Source organism: Pseudorasbora parva, chromosome 7, assembly GCF_024679245.1.
Source record: "Pseudorasbora parva isolate DD20220531a chromosome 7, ASM2467924v1, whole genome shotgun sequence".
Classification (NCBI taxonomy): domain Eukaryota; kingdom Metazoa; phylum Chordata; class Actinopteri; order Cypriniformes; family Gobionidae; genus Pseudorasbora; species Pseudorasbora parva.
In genome coordinates, this window is record NC_090178.1 from 32,455,645 (window position 1) to 32,471,310 (window position 15,666).

Below are 15,666 nucleotides of genomic sequence, written 5' to 3' on the forward strand. Positions count from 1 at the left end.
CCCAGAGAGGTAGTAAAGACATTGTTAAAATAGTCCATGTAACCTTAATGTTATGATGCAACAAGAACACTTTTTGTGCTCAAAAAATAAACAAAAATAATTACTTCATTCAATCTCTTCTCTTCAAAGGCATTCTCCTACTATGTTCACGTAGTAAACACAGTGTAGCACTTCAGGGTTCTGCGTCAGAATGCTGGCTCATTATTGGCCAGCTCCTGCGTCAGCATCACACGCATTTGTCGTGGTGATCATGTGAACAGCTTCAGCCAATATGGAGAACATTATTCCTGTTGTCATAGAGACGACTGAATGTTGACCTCATGTGCCACAACTGCAGTTTTAAGAATTGAAAGTCTCCTTGTGTAAGTTTTGCGGGTTTAAATATATATATAGGCTATGCAGTATCATATAATCTGCTTGCTACTTCTGACTTCACGTCGCAGTTCTGGGTTCAGATGCCAAAAGCAAACAAGAAACAGTTCTAATATACACTCACGGTGTGCTATAAATCTACCAACAACAACAAGAATCCTATCCTTTATCTCCATCCTAAATCCCAGATTTTTACATGCTGGTCTGTTTGTCATCATCCTGTTTCCGTCACATGTTCCAGTTTCCTGCCACTCGGCTGCCTCCATGGTCACTCTCATCATTAGTTTATCTGTTCCAGCTGTGTGTCATCATCCCCGTTTGGGTTCCCTATTTAGTTCTGCCTTTTCATTCACTCCTTCTTCAGTCCTGTTGATGTATAGAGTGTGTTGCTACCTATATGGCTCATCTGCGTGGCTTTTTTGTCAACAATTTGTTTACAATTTTTGTCACTTTTGTCTTTATTTTGTCAACCTGCACACTTTACCACAAGTGCATATAGACGGCAGAGAATTTGCTACTTTCTGCATTTCTTGAACTGAAAATGAGCTTGAGCCTTGCTTTTTTGCAAAGTTGGGTAATGTTTCATGGTACCAGTTCATGAGCAGACCGCCGGGAATTTTCCCAATTAGCCTAGACCTGCAGTTTCTGAAGAAGGTGGCATTCTCTTTAATGAGACCTAACAGTTGTTCTAAATAACCCAACTAAATAAACTTAATTGTAAAATAATAATTGTCTAGTGATCTGTACTATTCACTGACCCTGTCCCACATGGCACACTTCAAGTGCACTTATGGTCTTATGGACAATGGCCTCTGTGTACGCATGTCCATTAAGTCCATAAGACAGTATGTCCAATTTGTCATTTCATAAGGCAACTCACGAATGCACCCTTTATGCATACTTTTGCAAGCCAGCGAACGCCGTAGCAGACTTCTAGAAACGAAACAGACATGAAAGTGAGAACTTGGTGGAAAATTGCGAGGGCTTAGGTTTCCATCTGGGACAAGGCCTCAAAAAAAAAAAAAAAAAGATTTACGATTACTTGATTTGTTTGAGTACCATTTTGTTAAAGAGGGAGTCTAAAGATATTTCATGGATTCTGACTTATTTACACTGTTAAAGAGTTGGAGGATCATGCTCAACATTGCCAAAGTTTCTAAAAATAGACGTATAACTGAGTATTTCTGTGCCAAATACACTCCTTTTAGATTCATATAAGTTTTGGAACTTTTTTTTTTCCTTCAGAGTATGGCCATGCATGATGTCATAAAGGGTGGAATTCAGTGTATGGGCACTTCTCCCGGATGAGCATGTGCGTACGTCAACCAGAGCAAAAACAAGAGCACACCCATCAACGTGTTTCGTGTGGATTACGGAAACCGAGAGATTTTTTAACAATGTCACCAAAGAAGTCTGTTTTCGATTGTGAGGGAAAGATAACCTTTTTCAGCTTCCCAAATAACCCAGTGTTAAGGAAACAGTGGAACAGTTTGGGGCAACAATAGAGTTGTGCAAGTGTGTTTGTTTGTTCCCGGCATTTCAGCAAAATGTTTTGTAAACTAGTCTCAGTTTGACACTGGATTTGCAGATCTGTTAAAGGGATACTTCATCGCTTTTTCATATTAAACTATGGTATTCCCTTAACTAAAAAGAGTTGATTCAAACCTCTCTTGTCTCAGTGCGTGCAATTATTCACTAATTATTAAATTATTCATTAAAAAGTCCTGGCTGAAACATCCTCCCTCACATCTCCCCCTCCCTCTCTGAGTTCTGTCAATAGGGAGAGGGTGAGATGTGAGGGAGGATGTTTCAGCCGGGACTTTTTACTGCGCTGAGTCGAAGTACTCTCAGAAGTGCTATTCCGCCATACATTATAGTTCTCCTTTTTAATCCACTTAGAAAAGCGACACCTTTTATTTGATGTCACCATACTTGATTGCTCAACTATTCATGTAACTGTATTTAAATAGGGAAAGCGTGGAGGTGTTTGGTTGCTTCTAACTTGATCTCTGTTTGGTACCATAGTGAATGAACTGAGCTTAGTGGGCTAAACTAAATGCTATCAGATTGTCACCGTGCGTCAGAGAGATTAAGTGCACGCACTGAGACGAGAGAGGTATGTATGAACTCGTCTTAGTTAAGGGAATAACATAGTTTAATATGAAAAAGCGGTGAAGTATCCCAGAAAGATGGAGTGGTCCCAGCAATAAAAGGTCCCGGTCATGAGTCGCGCTGGCGGTGAGTAAAACTTCATCAAAGTTTGCATGCTCGCATGCTCATGACTCTTTAGCTCCACCCACACCTCTAGGAGCTTGGATTTTTTGCAACATGGTCTCACTCCCAACTCGTCACATATTGACGCTTGGTCAGGACCCCTCTGAGTCACATTTTAACGCACAGGGTAGCCCTTTAGCGCAATTTTTCGACGAGCAGGGTGCTTTATTCATTTCAATGAGAAACCTTTGGCGTCATACAAACACGCGTTGGGCATGTCATCATAATGACATTGTATATTGGGTTATGATTTTGCCATTATGACATGTTGCCGGAGTATATTTTTATTTACATTTATTTTTATTTAGGCTAGTTAGACATGTTTGAACATATAACCCAACCCCATTCCATTCCTAAACCTACCCATTTGTGTATTGTATGATACACCGGATATAACAGGCAGATACAACTGTTTGCACAATTTATTCAAAAAGTACAAAGTTCTTTACATACTTTTCACTATTTCCCTCCACTTTTGCAGCTTTCGTTCTCAATTAGTTGCATTCACTTATTTTCCAAAGTCATCTTGAATGTTGATTTGTCAATACAACATAATTTATTTAGAAAACATCCCATAAATTGATTTTATAAATTGATGTTAATTTCCTAAAATGGTTTTCTTTTATCTCACCATTATGTTGATTAGTGTTCTCTTTGGGTGAGCACTTGGAACTTTTGGAACATTTATATTGCCATAATTCTCTTACTATGGATGCAGTGATGAATCAAAAAAAAAATATTTTTATTAAGTTCAAATGATCTACCCAATCAGGTCAAGAGGGGGCCTATACATAGACGACTCACCTATGTTCCCCAACAGTTTTTCTGCATCTTTCCATCCACCTCACTCTCATCTGGTTCCTATCTTAGCCAGAGGTACAAGGGTAGTACATCTGGTTTCAGGCCAAATTCTGCAAGACACATGAAAGCCTGCATGGAGTTTGCTAAAAAAAAAAAAAAAAAAAAACACCCGAAGGACTCCAAGATGGTGAGAAATATTCTCTGGTTTGATGAGACCAATATATAACTTTTTGGCCTTAATTCTAAGTGGTATGTGTGGAGAAAAATATAATCTGTCCAATACAGTCCCAACAGTGAAGCATGGTGGTGGTGGCAGCATCATGCTGTGGGGGTGTTTTTTAGTTGCAGGGACAGGACGACTGGTTGCAAGCGAGGGAAAGATGAATGTACCCTAGTACAGGGATATCCTGGACGAAAACCTTCTCCAGAGTGCTCAAGATCTCAGACTGGGCCAAAGGTTCACATTCCAACAAGACAATGACCCTAAGCATACAGCTAAAATAATAAAGGAGTGGCTTCACAACAACGGACTTAAACCCAATTGAGCATCTCTGGAGAGACCTGAAAACAGCTCTCCACCAACGTTAACCATCAAACCTGACAGAACTGAAGAGGATCTGCAAGGAGAAATGGCAGAGGATCCCCAAATCCAGGTGTAAAAAGCTTGTTGCATCTTTCCCAAAAAGACTCACGGCTATATTTGATCAAACGGGTGCTTCAACTAAATACTGAGCAAAGGGTCTGAATACTTAGGACCATGAGATATTTCAGCTTTTCTTTTTGAATAAATCTGTGTGTACATTACGGAGGAAAAAATACTTAAATGGTTTTAGAAAATGGCTGCAGTATAACAAAGAGAGAAAAATTGAAGGGGTCTAATACTTTCCGTACATACTGTGTGTGTGTTTGTGTGTGTGTGTGTGTGTGTGTGTGTGTGTGTGTGTGTGTGTGTGTGTGTGTGTGTGTGTGTGTGTGTGTGTGTGTGTGTGTGTGTGTGTGTGTGTGTGTGTGTGTGTGTGTGTATATATATATATATGGTAAATTGAAATAAATCAGTATATGATCGAGTATGTAATTCTTTATGTGTTTATATGTTTTATATGTGGCATAAAATTTCTACAGACTCATTAAGTGTCCTCATTCAATAACTGGATTGCCTGAGGATTAAAAACTACTGTGAAACATCAGACTCTTCAGGAGGTTGATTTTGTTGTACCAGTATCTTCCACATGTGACAATTCCTTATGCAAAAAAATAATTTTTTAAGTTAAAAAAGTATTTTTTATTATTATCAGACGTTTTGTCATAAGATAGTGAATGCTTCATGAGATAGTCATGAAGCATTGTCATATAATTTAAATCAGTGTTTTCGCAGCAGCTAGCATGTGCTAACATAGCCAGTTTTAGGGTCCCTTTTCACAACATTGATGTAAAACCTTGTCATAACAACAATATATAACAAGGTTTTACATATAACATAAAGTATAAGTTTATGTATTAATAAAGAGCACCTTTTATTATCAGGTATCAGTTATTAAGTTACAATTAGACTATAGGCATACATTTGATTTCTTCTGTGCTTTTTAAGATGCCACAAGAGATGAAATGCACAACAGATTGGTTGTTATTCGGTTCTGTTTCAGCAAACATGAAACATAAAGTCAGGACACTGAGGTCTGAGGCTAAATAGACCTCATATATAGGCCAAGGCCATATAGCCTTGCAAGAATATAAGAATATAACGAACATTTGAGCATTCACTTAAACACACAGTTCTAAGTGTCTAAGTAAGCTTTCACAGAAGTAGCCTATTATTAAATCTCATGTTTTTCTCCTTTTGCTGCATTGTCTTTGTCTTTATACAGCAAATCTATTAGTGAATATGCTGTCTGTGCACAAGTAAAATAAATACATTTGAAAATTGTATTATATTTTAATGAATGTTGCAACCACCCCCGGTTGTGGGGTCAGTTGCAAATTTGACCTTGTCTATTCAAGTATAAATGGTACATTACCTTACATTTTGCAGCAGAGCTGACAGATCGCTGAGAAATTAAAAACATGGCAACTGTCCCCACTCTCCCCTATTCTTTTTATTTCTACTTCTGGACCTTTTTCAAACAAGTGAAAAGCATGTCTCACAGCAGCAATGTGTGCCCACTGGTTGTCCTTGAGCGCTTGGGTACACAGATCCTTTCACTGCAGGGTCTGCGCCACCTCTGCACACAGAAAGATAAAGAATGACGGCAATCTGCATTTCAGCCATAGTTGGAGGTTTATAAATAGAGACTCCTTTTTTCTTTTTTCTTTTTTAATGATCTTCTACAAACAGTCTAGCATACACAATTCATATATTACCAAATCATTTTTCATAAATGCAGAACATTGTTTTGTGAGTATTTTCAGTAAATCAACAGTTTTTGACTTCTTCAGACGTTAAATACTGTATATAGATTAAAGTCATATTCTTAACGATTATAGTGGTAATTCACAATATTTATCTCATGTTTATTATAACATAACAGTAGACAATTAACTGGCACATTCCACAAATCACTTTGGGGACCCATGCCTCGATTAAATCAATAGAGTGCAAATCCGCTGTTTAGTGTGAAAACCACATATGTTAAACAGGCCTAAACAATTAACATTAAAGGGTTAGTTCACCCAAAAATGAACATTCTGTCATTAATTACTCACACTCATGCCGTTCCAGACCTGTATTGGGCACAATGTTATTTCCTCTCTCAAGACCCTAATAAGTCTTTATTTAGTTGTTGTTGTTGTTTTTTGCACACAGAAACTATTCTCGTCGCTTCATAAAATGACTCTAGAGCCACTGTAGTTAGATGGACTTTGTAACGCCATCTTTAGTGCCTTTTATGGGTCTTGAGAGAGGAAAATTACATTGTTGTCAATGGAGGCCTTTTTGAGATGAACGGAGGTCTTACGGGTGTCGAACGACATGAGAAGTAATTAATGACAGAAATTTCATAGTTTGAGTTTACAATAAACATGCACTTTACCATGAACAACCCCTCTGTTCAGAATGAGTTAATCTTTGTTAATGTTATTTGATAAAAATCCAGCTGGTCATGGTTCGTTCATGTTAGTTCACAGTGCATTAACCAATGTTAACACAATTTTAATAATGCATAATTAAATGTTGAAATTAACATTAACAAAGTTTTATTAAGTTTTATGCTTTATAAGTGCAGTTCATTATTACTTAATGTTAACTAATGTAGTTAACTAATGTTAATGTCACATGCCTGTCCTGTCTTGTGTGCACATGTGGGTTTTGTCATGTCTTGCATGTGCTACTGTCAACCCCGCCCTTCTTGTTATCTGATTATTGGTTTATTTGCCCCACCTGTTCTCCCTCATTATCTGCCTTGTTTGTTCCCTTTATATCTCCTTGTGTTTGTCAGTCTGTGTTGGATCCTTGTGTATGTCTCGTCTACGTCTCCCAGTTCCCCGTGATTCCTTTGGTTTGAGTCTTTGGTTTATGTTTTATGATTATGTGTTTTTCCCCCTTGTGGGTTTTGTTTTGAGTTTATGTTTATTTTGTAATAAATTATCTTTCTCTGCACCTGAGTCCTCGCACCAGTTTTACTTCGTGTTTAGACGTGACAGTTAACTAATGAAACGTATTGTAAAGTCTTACCAACATTTTGCATTAATTTGGCTGTATTTTTAATATACATTTTTATTGCTAGAAAATTGGATAATTACACAAATCCAGGTTTTTAAACTGGATTAAGACATGCCCCACATTTTGGTGACAAAGCTCATGAAAATGGAAGAAAAAATAATATAATATAATATAATATAATATAATATAATAGTTTGTTATGGGGACAGTGATAAATGCCATTGCTGAATACACAAGTTCTCCACATAGCTTCTAATTTTAGGAAACTGACCTAAATAATCAACCCTGGAGTCAACAATGATGTAGTATCTTGATTCCATCACTAGATGGGAGCATTGTCTTTCTTAAAAAATCTAAACAAAGCCATGTGCAGTTCTGTTGATAGTCATTCATTCGTTGCATTTAAGCAATTAAGATTTTATTCATATAACACAACACTGCATGAAAAGGGTTAAATTCTGGGATAATTCTATAGATTTCCTTCTAAGTCCAAAAAAGTCCAGTTCTCCAAAAAAGGCTGGTTTGGACACTGTAGAATTAGAAGTAAGTGTATTTGTTAAGACATGGGTTAGTATTTAACAAACCCTATAATTTGACACAACACCAATATACTGGCAGATTTAACACATGCAAACAGCAGTCATGTTCTCTTTAAATAACTTTGCTGAGGCCCCCTAGTGGGTCCGGGCCCTTTGGTTGAGAGCCACAGTTGTAGAACGTTTGTGTTGATGATAGCTGAATTGGGTTATTTTGCCTTCACATGCTATTTTAACTATAGGGACAATTATAACATGTAGTCGTTTCATATGCTGCACATATAAATATTTAAAAAAATAAAGACAAACGTCGATACTGCACAAGCCACATTTCTCCATGGGAACTTCCTCACAACGTTTTTGGGTGATTGTGGATGCGAACTGTTGTACGATTATTGTTTGCATCTTTTCTGGTGGAAGCCCACACATTTCCAGTGCAGTCACGCACAAACCCACTTCACATGAATGAATAGTCTGTCCTCTAACACACATAAGCACTCTCAATGATGAGGGTGTGTAATACCCCGGGAATGTGCTAAAAATATGCATGGCTTGGTGAACACACCCCCATAATACACAGCATGTCCGACTATGACTAACAATACCCTCAACATCCCTCCTCTGTTTTTACATTCTCCTCTATTACAGGCAACACCAAACTGATGAAAGATACATAGTGTGGCTCATGTTTTATTTGGCTTCTCTTTATCGCTGCTGATTGGGTTTGACATCAGACTAAAGGCTTGGATGATTTTGAACACTCTTGAATGCTCTACAGTTATAAAGGTTAATTATCATGATAATTAATTCTCTGAAGGTTTGTCCACTTCTTACTTATTGCGACATATTGGTGTTATTGTAGTGACAACCTGTACATAATTTATGTGCCTGGGTGGATGTAGGATATGGCCTGCTTTCTTAATGACCTTAAAACATTACAGAAACATCATAAATCAAACTGTAGCATACATTTTATGTTTAGTACAATGTACAAACATATGTACATTATGCATTGTATCAAAGTAGTATTAGGTAAAGTATAAAGAGAGTCCAAAAATGAAAACATACAAATTATATGTGAATGTATCATGCAATTATGTAATTTCCCCATAGAGCATTGTGGCATAAAGTGTTCTTTAAAATTGTATCAAAAACCCTGGGGTTCTATACAGACCCCATTTTTTTCTTAGAATAAAGCTGATGTAACTGATGGTGTAAACACATAATATGATGTAACATAAAACCCTAATGTGCATCAAAAAAGAAGAAACATAGGCTGAAAACGAAACAGGATTTGTACTATAAATTATAAGAAGATTTGTTTATTTTTACTTCCAAAAAATGTGTATTTAACTGTAACCATATTTTACTGTAAAATGAAATGAAACGTAGCTACACTGTAAAAAATTATTTAGAAAAAAAGTTACACTCTAAAAACTAATACTATGATTTACTTAATTTTTTTGGTGAAACATTTTTACACTAAAAAAATTGAGTAAATTTTAAAGCAGTGAAATCAATTATAGACACCATAAGAACTGAGTAAATGTAAGTACAAAAATTAGATCTGAGTAACTGCATTTGTTACATTAACAAATTCAATTGAGTAGAAAAAATTGGGTAAAAAGCATTTAAAAACCAATATTTATGACTAATATGAACTGTTTTTATTTATGAGTATTACTAACTTGTATAGTATAACTTTAATTCCCTCTAAACCTTTGTAAAATACTCCACAGTCCACACAAATACAAATACTTATACATGACATGGCCTTTATTGTCGACGAGTAATGTTACAGCAATAACGTTACAGCATATATTACTGTTTTGACATGTAAAGAATAACAGTTATTTTACAACATTTAAACTCATGTAACAAACATTTTAGAAGTAAAAATTAAACATTTAAAAGTAATTCAAGTGTAATCAACCGGTCTGTTATCCCATTTCCACCGTATCAGCGCTGTTTCTCGAGCCTGAGATGGACTAACGTTAGCGGTCTGCGGGTGGACTTTGAACTTGAGACCGCTGTCCTGCATTTCATTCGTAGCTGAAAGATGCTGCGAGGCGCCAGACTCCATAACCTGACAATAAACAAACAGTGCCCAGTTTTAATAAGATTTTATCATCCAAATTCATTATATTCATTATCTTTATGAATAAAGTTGTGTGTTTTGAGCAACACAGCAGGCGTTTCAAAGACCAACTTCACACGTTAACTTAAGGTGACTCACACTGTCCCTGTATGTTGTTATGAATGAAATAAAATGCCTTTTAGCACAGCAATGATTATATAGATAAACAAAACATACAAACCTGAATTTCACCGAGGAAATGCCCCAATTCTGCGACGCTGAGAAGAAGAAACTGCTCTGGTGACTGAGGAGAATTCAAATATCCGCACGCACTCAACCTTCGAGCTGACGTCAGGTCAGAGGGTGGGGGAGGGGCGCATTGTTTTAATCGAGTAAACTTACTCAATTTCTTCAGTGTGTGTTAAATATTAATAATCTTGATTTTAATTAAGTAATATTTGTGGTTCTTGAAACAGATCGGTTTAATTCTCCATTCTCAAATATTTTGAAATAAATTTCACAAATGTATTAAGTATATTTAAAATAAATAATTGGTTATTTGAATACTAAATTATTTTAGTGAAAAAAACTTAAATATAACTTTAAATTTTAGACAAAATTAACTGTTGGATTTTTAGTCAATTATTTTGGTATGTTTAACTAAAACCATCAAGTAAATGATATTGAGAGATTTTATTAAGTTAATAAAGTTAATTATTACTGTGATATTTACTAAGCCACTGAATTATTTTTTAGAGTGTACCTGGTTGCCTTAAAATTTGGAGTTAATACAATGAACATTTTTTGAGATTCAACAACCTTTATTAAAATATTATTAAAATATTGGTAATTGTGTGTGTTTTATTTCTGATGACTCAGTGAAACATGCCAAATAGCGCTATTTTAATGATTTATCAAATTTTTTATGTGGTTCAGATACAATAATATTTTGAGTTTGTATTTATTAAACAAATTTCCTTCATTGTATCAACTCAAATTTTTAATTTCAATAAACTCAAAATTTCAAGGCAAGGTTACTTACTTTTTTAAGTTAAACCAACAAAAACCAACAAATGTTTACAGTGTAAGGTTATATGCCGTTTATTACATCTATTACTGTTAAAGGTGTAATGAACTGGCTTTTTAATTTTTTTATACTGTTGTCTGAGGTCAACTAAAGACGTTTGTGTGGTTTTTACATTCAAAAACATCATAACTAATAAGTACACAGTAAAAAACGTTGGGTTATTTTTTTAACCCAACCGTTGGGTTACACATATTGGGTCAATATGTTGGGTTATTTTGCAAAACGTTGGGTTATTTTAACATCGTTGGGTTATTTTTAGTAATAACCCGGCCGTTGGGTTAAATACGGTTTCCCCAGTGACGGTTCAAATTTTAACGGCAAACCGTCCAGCTACTGCCAACAGAAGATGCTGCTGCAGCCTGATTATGAAATGAAAGGTAAGACATGTCATTTTTTTATGAATACAACTCTTATAACATTATGTATTGTGTACTGAAACGTTGAATATAGTCGAAAACTGAATTTTATTTAAAAAAATCCCGTTAATGCTCTCTGGAAAAATGAGATAGATTGGAAATAAACCATAGCTATCCCAGTTAGCTCGCTAGCAGTAATAAAGTAAAAACATTATTCTAGTGTACCTATTTAGAAACTTAATACGGCGATACAGAAAGTAAGTAACGTATGCCTAGTCTGAAATCACTATCTAATGCTGCGCGGAGCATTATCAGCTCGGCCCGTGCAGCGCGAGCTCAGACCCGGTCACACGACACCACAGCAGCGCTGTGAGATCCAGGGGGAAGCGTTTGAATTCGCCGAATATCCAACAGTAAAACTTACTACTCTAAATATCTGTTGTGAGATGAATGAGTGCAGATATTCACAACATCATTGACGCAGAAAACTGAAATATTGTGCTAACAATTGTAACGTTAGTTCACGACAGTTAGAATGTTTTCCAACCCACAAATTACCTAGTTTTTACCGTAGTAAGTTAACACAAACTCCAACTATGATAATTTGGCAGAAATGTGGTAGGCCTATATTCATAATGAATGTTGTCATATGAATATATATTATGCATGTTACTATTAAACGTATTACAGGAGTAGCTAAATCATACAACCATAGTACGTTTTCTTATGAAGCTATGACAGTTTTTGCCTATATTTTAAATATGCTGTACTAAATGTGTTATATACCTGTGTTGTAGACCAATGGATTCATTTGTGAAGCAAAGACTAGAACAGTTGAACCTCTGCCATTTAATTAAAGGTGAGTACGATATTGAAACAAGTTGTACACAATTATTTTTTAAAGACTAGTATACTTTTCTGGTTATTTTCCCCTGCTTCATTCTAATGCAGAGGAAGGATTGGATCTCAGTGGTTCTTGACTCTAGTCCTGGAGTATCACCAATAGTACACAAGTTTGATGTCTTCCTTACCTGACGTACATTTCCGGGTTTGGAGTCTCTACTAACAAGCTGGTAAGTTGAATAACATTAGATAGGCCAATGTGCAGTGCAGGGGCTACTACAGAACCAGGTTGTTTGGGAAACAACCAGTTTATTATTATTTTTTTCAGCTGTCTTCTCTCATTTTCATACAGTATGTTTTAAATTTAATAAGTTGTTTTGGTTGTGTCTAAGTGCATATGAAATCAGGTCCACACATTTGGTATAGGTGAAAACTGTTCTTTTCTCTTTTTCTGTGAACTTGTCTTTCAAAGATGATCATGGAGAAATTGCCTTTAAAACCCTTCCTGCCTTCCTGCCATCCTGCCATCATCGCCATACCTCACAAATGGACAAAATGGTGTGTCCAACATATGCTGAAATGAAGAGAAGCTTAATTACATTCACCAATCAGCCTGTAAGTAAAAGCAACACTATCAAATTAGCTTTGATAAAGTGCACTGCTCATATGCATCCATTTATTATTTCCTTTAGTGATTTTGCTTGTTAATAGATTATCCAATAGTTCACCCAAAAAATATCCCATAATGTACTCACCCTCAAGTCATCCTAGGTGTATATGACATTCTTCTTTCAGACGAACACAATCAGCTATTAATAAATGTCCTGACTAATCCAAGCATTATAATGGTCAAAATTTGAAGCCCAAAAAAAGTGCATCCATCCATTATGAAAGTAATCCATACGGCTCCATGAGGTTAATAAGGGCCTTCTGAAGTGAATCGATGGGTTTTTGTAGAAAAAATATCCATATTTAAAACTTTATAGACTAAAATAACAAATTTTCGACAGACAGCCTTCCTTATTCAACTTACAAAGAAACTGTAACGCCTCTCGCAATTCAAAACGCTTACGCAACTTAATCGTCTCGGCATTTACGCTTTTTTACACTACGTCCGACGTTATTCTCACAGCAGTTACGCTTTTTTCAGAAGTTGAATACTTAATGCGGTCCACTGGAAGCTAGATATTTTACTTTATAACGTGGTAAATATGGATATTTTTCTTACACAATCCCATCAATTCACTTCAATGGGTTCTTATTAATCTCCGGAGCCGTGTGAAGCACTTTTATAATGGATGGATGCATTTTTGGGCTTCAAATTATGGGCTTCCATTATAAAGCTTGGAAGAGCCAGGATATTTATTAATATAACTCAGATTGTATTTGTCTGAAAGAAGAATGTCATACACACCTAGGTTGGCTTGAGGGGGAGTAAATCATGGAATCATTTTCATTTTTGGGTAAACTATCTCCTCGTGTTGTTGTAAGACTTTCGTTCTTCTTTAAAACACAAATGTTGAAGAAATCTGCGAGGTTTCTGTCCCTCCATTGACGACCTACGCAACTACCACTTTAAGACCCAGGACAGCCAGCATTAAAGTAATCCATGGGATTCAAGTGGTCTAACCTCAGTTTTATGAAGCGACACGAGTGCGTTTTGCAACAACAACACAACATTTGCACTCTTTTCAACACAACACGCATGCGTCAAGGGGCTCTCGTGAATGTGTTGAGATTAATGTTTTGTAAATAAAGTGGTAAATTATGGTTAAGGGATAGAATATACGCTTGTCACTTCATAAAACTGAGGTTGAATTACTGGAGTCACATGGATTACTTTAATGTCTTTACTGCCTTTCTAGGCCTTTCTGTGTTCAGAAGATGAACCAAAGTCTTACGGGTTTGAAACAGCATGAGGATTAGTATGTTGATTGGTGAAAAATGAACAGCAGATGTAATGACTAATTAGTGACAATTTGTTTAATTCAGTACAACACTGCTTCATTGTAACTTTTACGTAATTTAACACTGCTGATGTTGTCACAGTGCAAGCAAACTGAACTTTTTTAAATTCTTTTAAGGTTGGAACTAATATGGTGCATTAGCTGAACAGTGAGACAAGCCAGGATCCACATGACGATGCTTGGGGACAAAGAGACCTCGCTGATTTTTTTCATTTTCATTGTGGAGGCAGTTGAACAGAAGACCTTATTTCAAGCACTGGCTGTATGTTTCAGATTTTTTATTTATTTATGACATGAACTATCCAAAGACCTCTGCCCCATTTGGGAGATTTTGTAGCATGCAAACTTGAATATATATTTTGCTGCCTCATTAAAAACTTTGATTATCATAATTTATATTTGTTTTGCTACTTAAGGTATGTTCACAACACATCAAGGCATACAGTGTACAATGTAGATTTTTTAATAAAGTTGTTTATTTCTGGAAGAATTTAATATTATGAATTTGTGTATTCTGTCCATATTTGTATAGGTTTTTAATGTAATATTTGTTGTGTTCATTTTTAATTTTTGTTTTGTATGCACACCTTTTATGTATGTTTACCTTATGTACATTTTTGTGTATTATGTGTGCTGTGTATTTTGAATTTAATATTTACACATTTATGTATATTTACAATAAATATTTACTCCCCAATATTTAGTTTGACATTTAAAATATATATATTAAAGCACATGTATTGTTTTATACAAATAAAAAAATCTGTATTTGAAAACAATGGGTATTTTATTTATTAAAATAATGGCTTGAATAAAAATAAAAATTTAACTCAACTGTTGGGTTACTTTTAACCCAACTGTTTTGTAACCCAATGCATTGGGTTAAAATAACCCAACGTTGGGAAGGTGCTATACCAACCCACAGTTGGGTTACGTGTTGGGTTATTTTTAACCCAACGTTTTTAAGTGAGTAATAAGCTATTTTCTACACTGGTTTTGAGGCTCTTTTTAAAACGATGGGTTTTAATGGGCGTGCCTCACTGGAGACTTGGAAGTAAACACCCTCGGCTAGGATTGCAATTAAGATTTGCATATGCTTCAGCTCCCCAAATTATACGATATGGCAAACGATACTTGCAAAACATCCCTTCCACTGCTTGTATCCCATTGAGATCGATTGAGATACGCCATATCGTGTACATTTGACCTCACCAGCGGAAGTGACAGCGCCCTCGCGGCTGTTGGGTATAGTGTTGGATTTGAGGTAAAAAATTATTCTCACATAAACCGATTGTTTCGTGTCTTAAAACATCAATGTGTCATCACGAGCCGGGTTTAAGTTGAAGTTGTTTGTGCATGTTTTTTTTTACTCTCGTAGAATTACACCCCATTGACATGCATTATATGGTTGGGATAAATAAATCTTCATTTTGGTTCTACTGAAGAAACAAACACACCTACTTCTTGGAGGCCCTGGAGGTAAGCAGAAACATCACATTTTCATTTTTGGGTGAACTATCCCTTTAACTATTTAACTGTTTTTAATGTAGCATCTTTACAGTCTTTTACAGGTAAAATTACAATCATTTTTACAGGGAAAAACAGATGATCAAATTGTGTCTTACCTTTTCTTCTAATGAGACACCTGAGCTTGTTTGTCTTTCATAGGTTTTTTTTTTTTTACAGTTCTAGGAGCAA

General features: G+C 35.7%; 1 long non-coding RNA gene across 1 annotated transcript; it reads left to right on the forward strand.

The window, feature by feature from the left end:
• The first annotated feature begins 10,945 nt into the window (after positions 1-10,945).
• LOC137083815 (uncharacterized) lies at positions 10,946-14,948 on the forward strand. The gene is made up of 5 exons (XR_010906611.1): positions 10,946-11,179; positions 11,956-12,017; positions 12,110-12,231; positions 12,474-12,616; positions 14,086-14,948. It is a non-coding gene; the product is annotated as an uncharacterized lncRNA (long non-coding RNA).
• Positions 14,949-15,666: the final 718 nt, after the last annotated feature.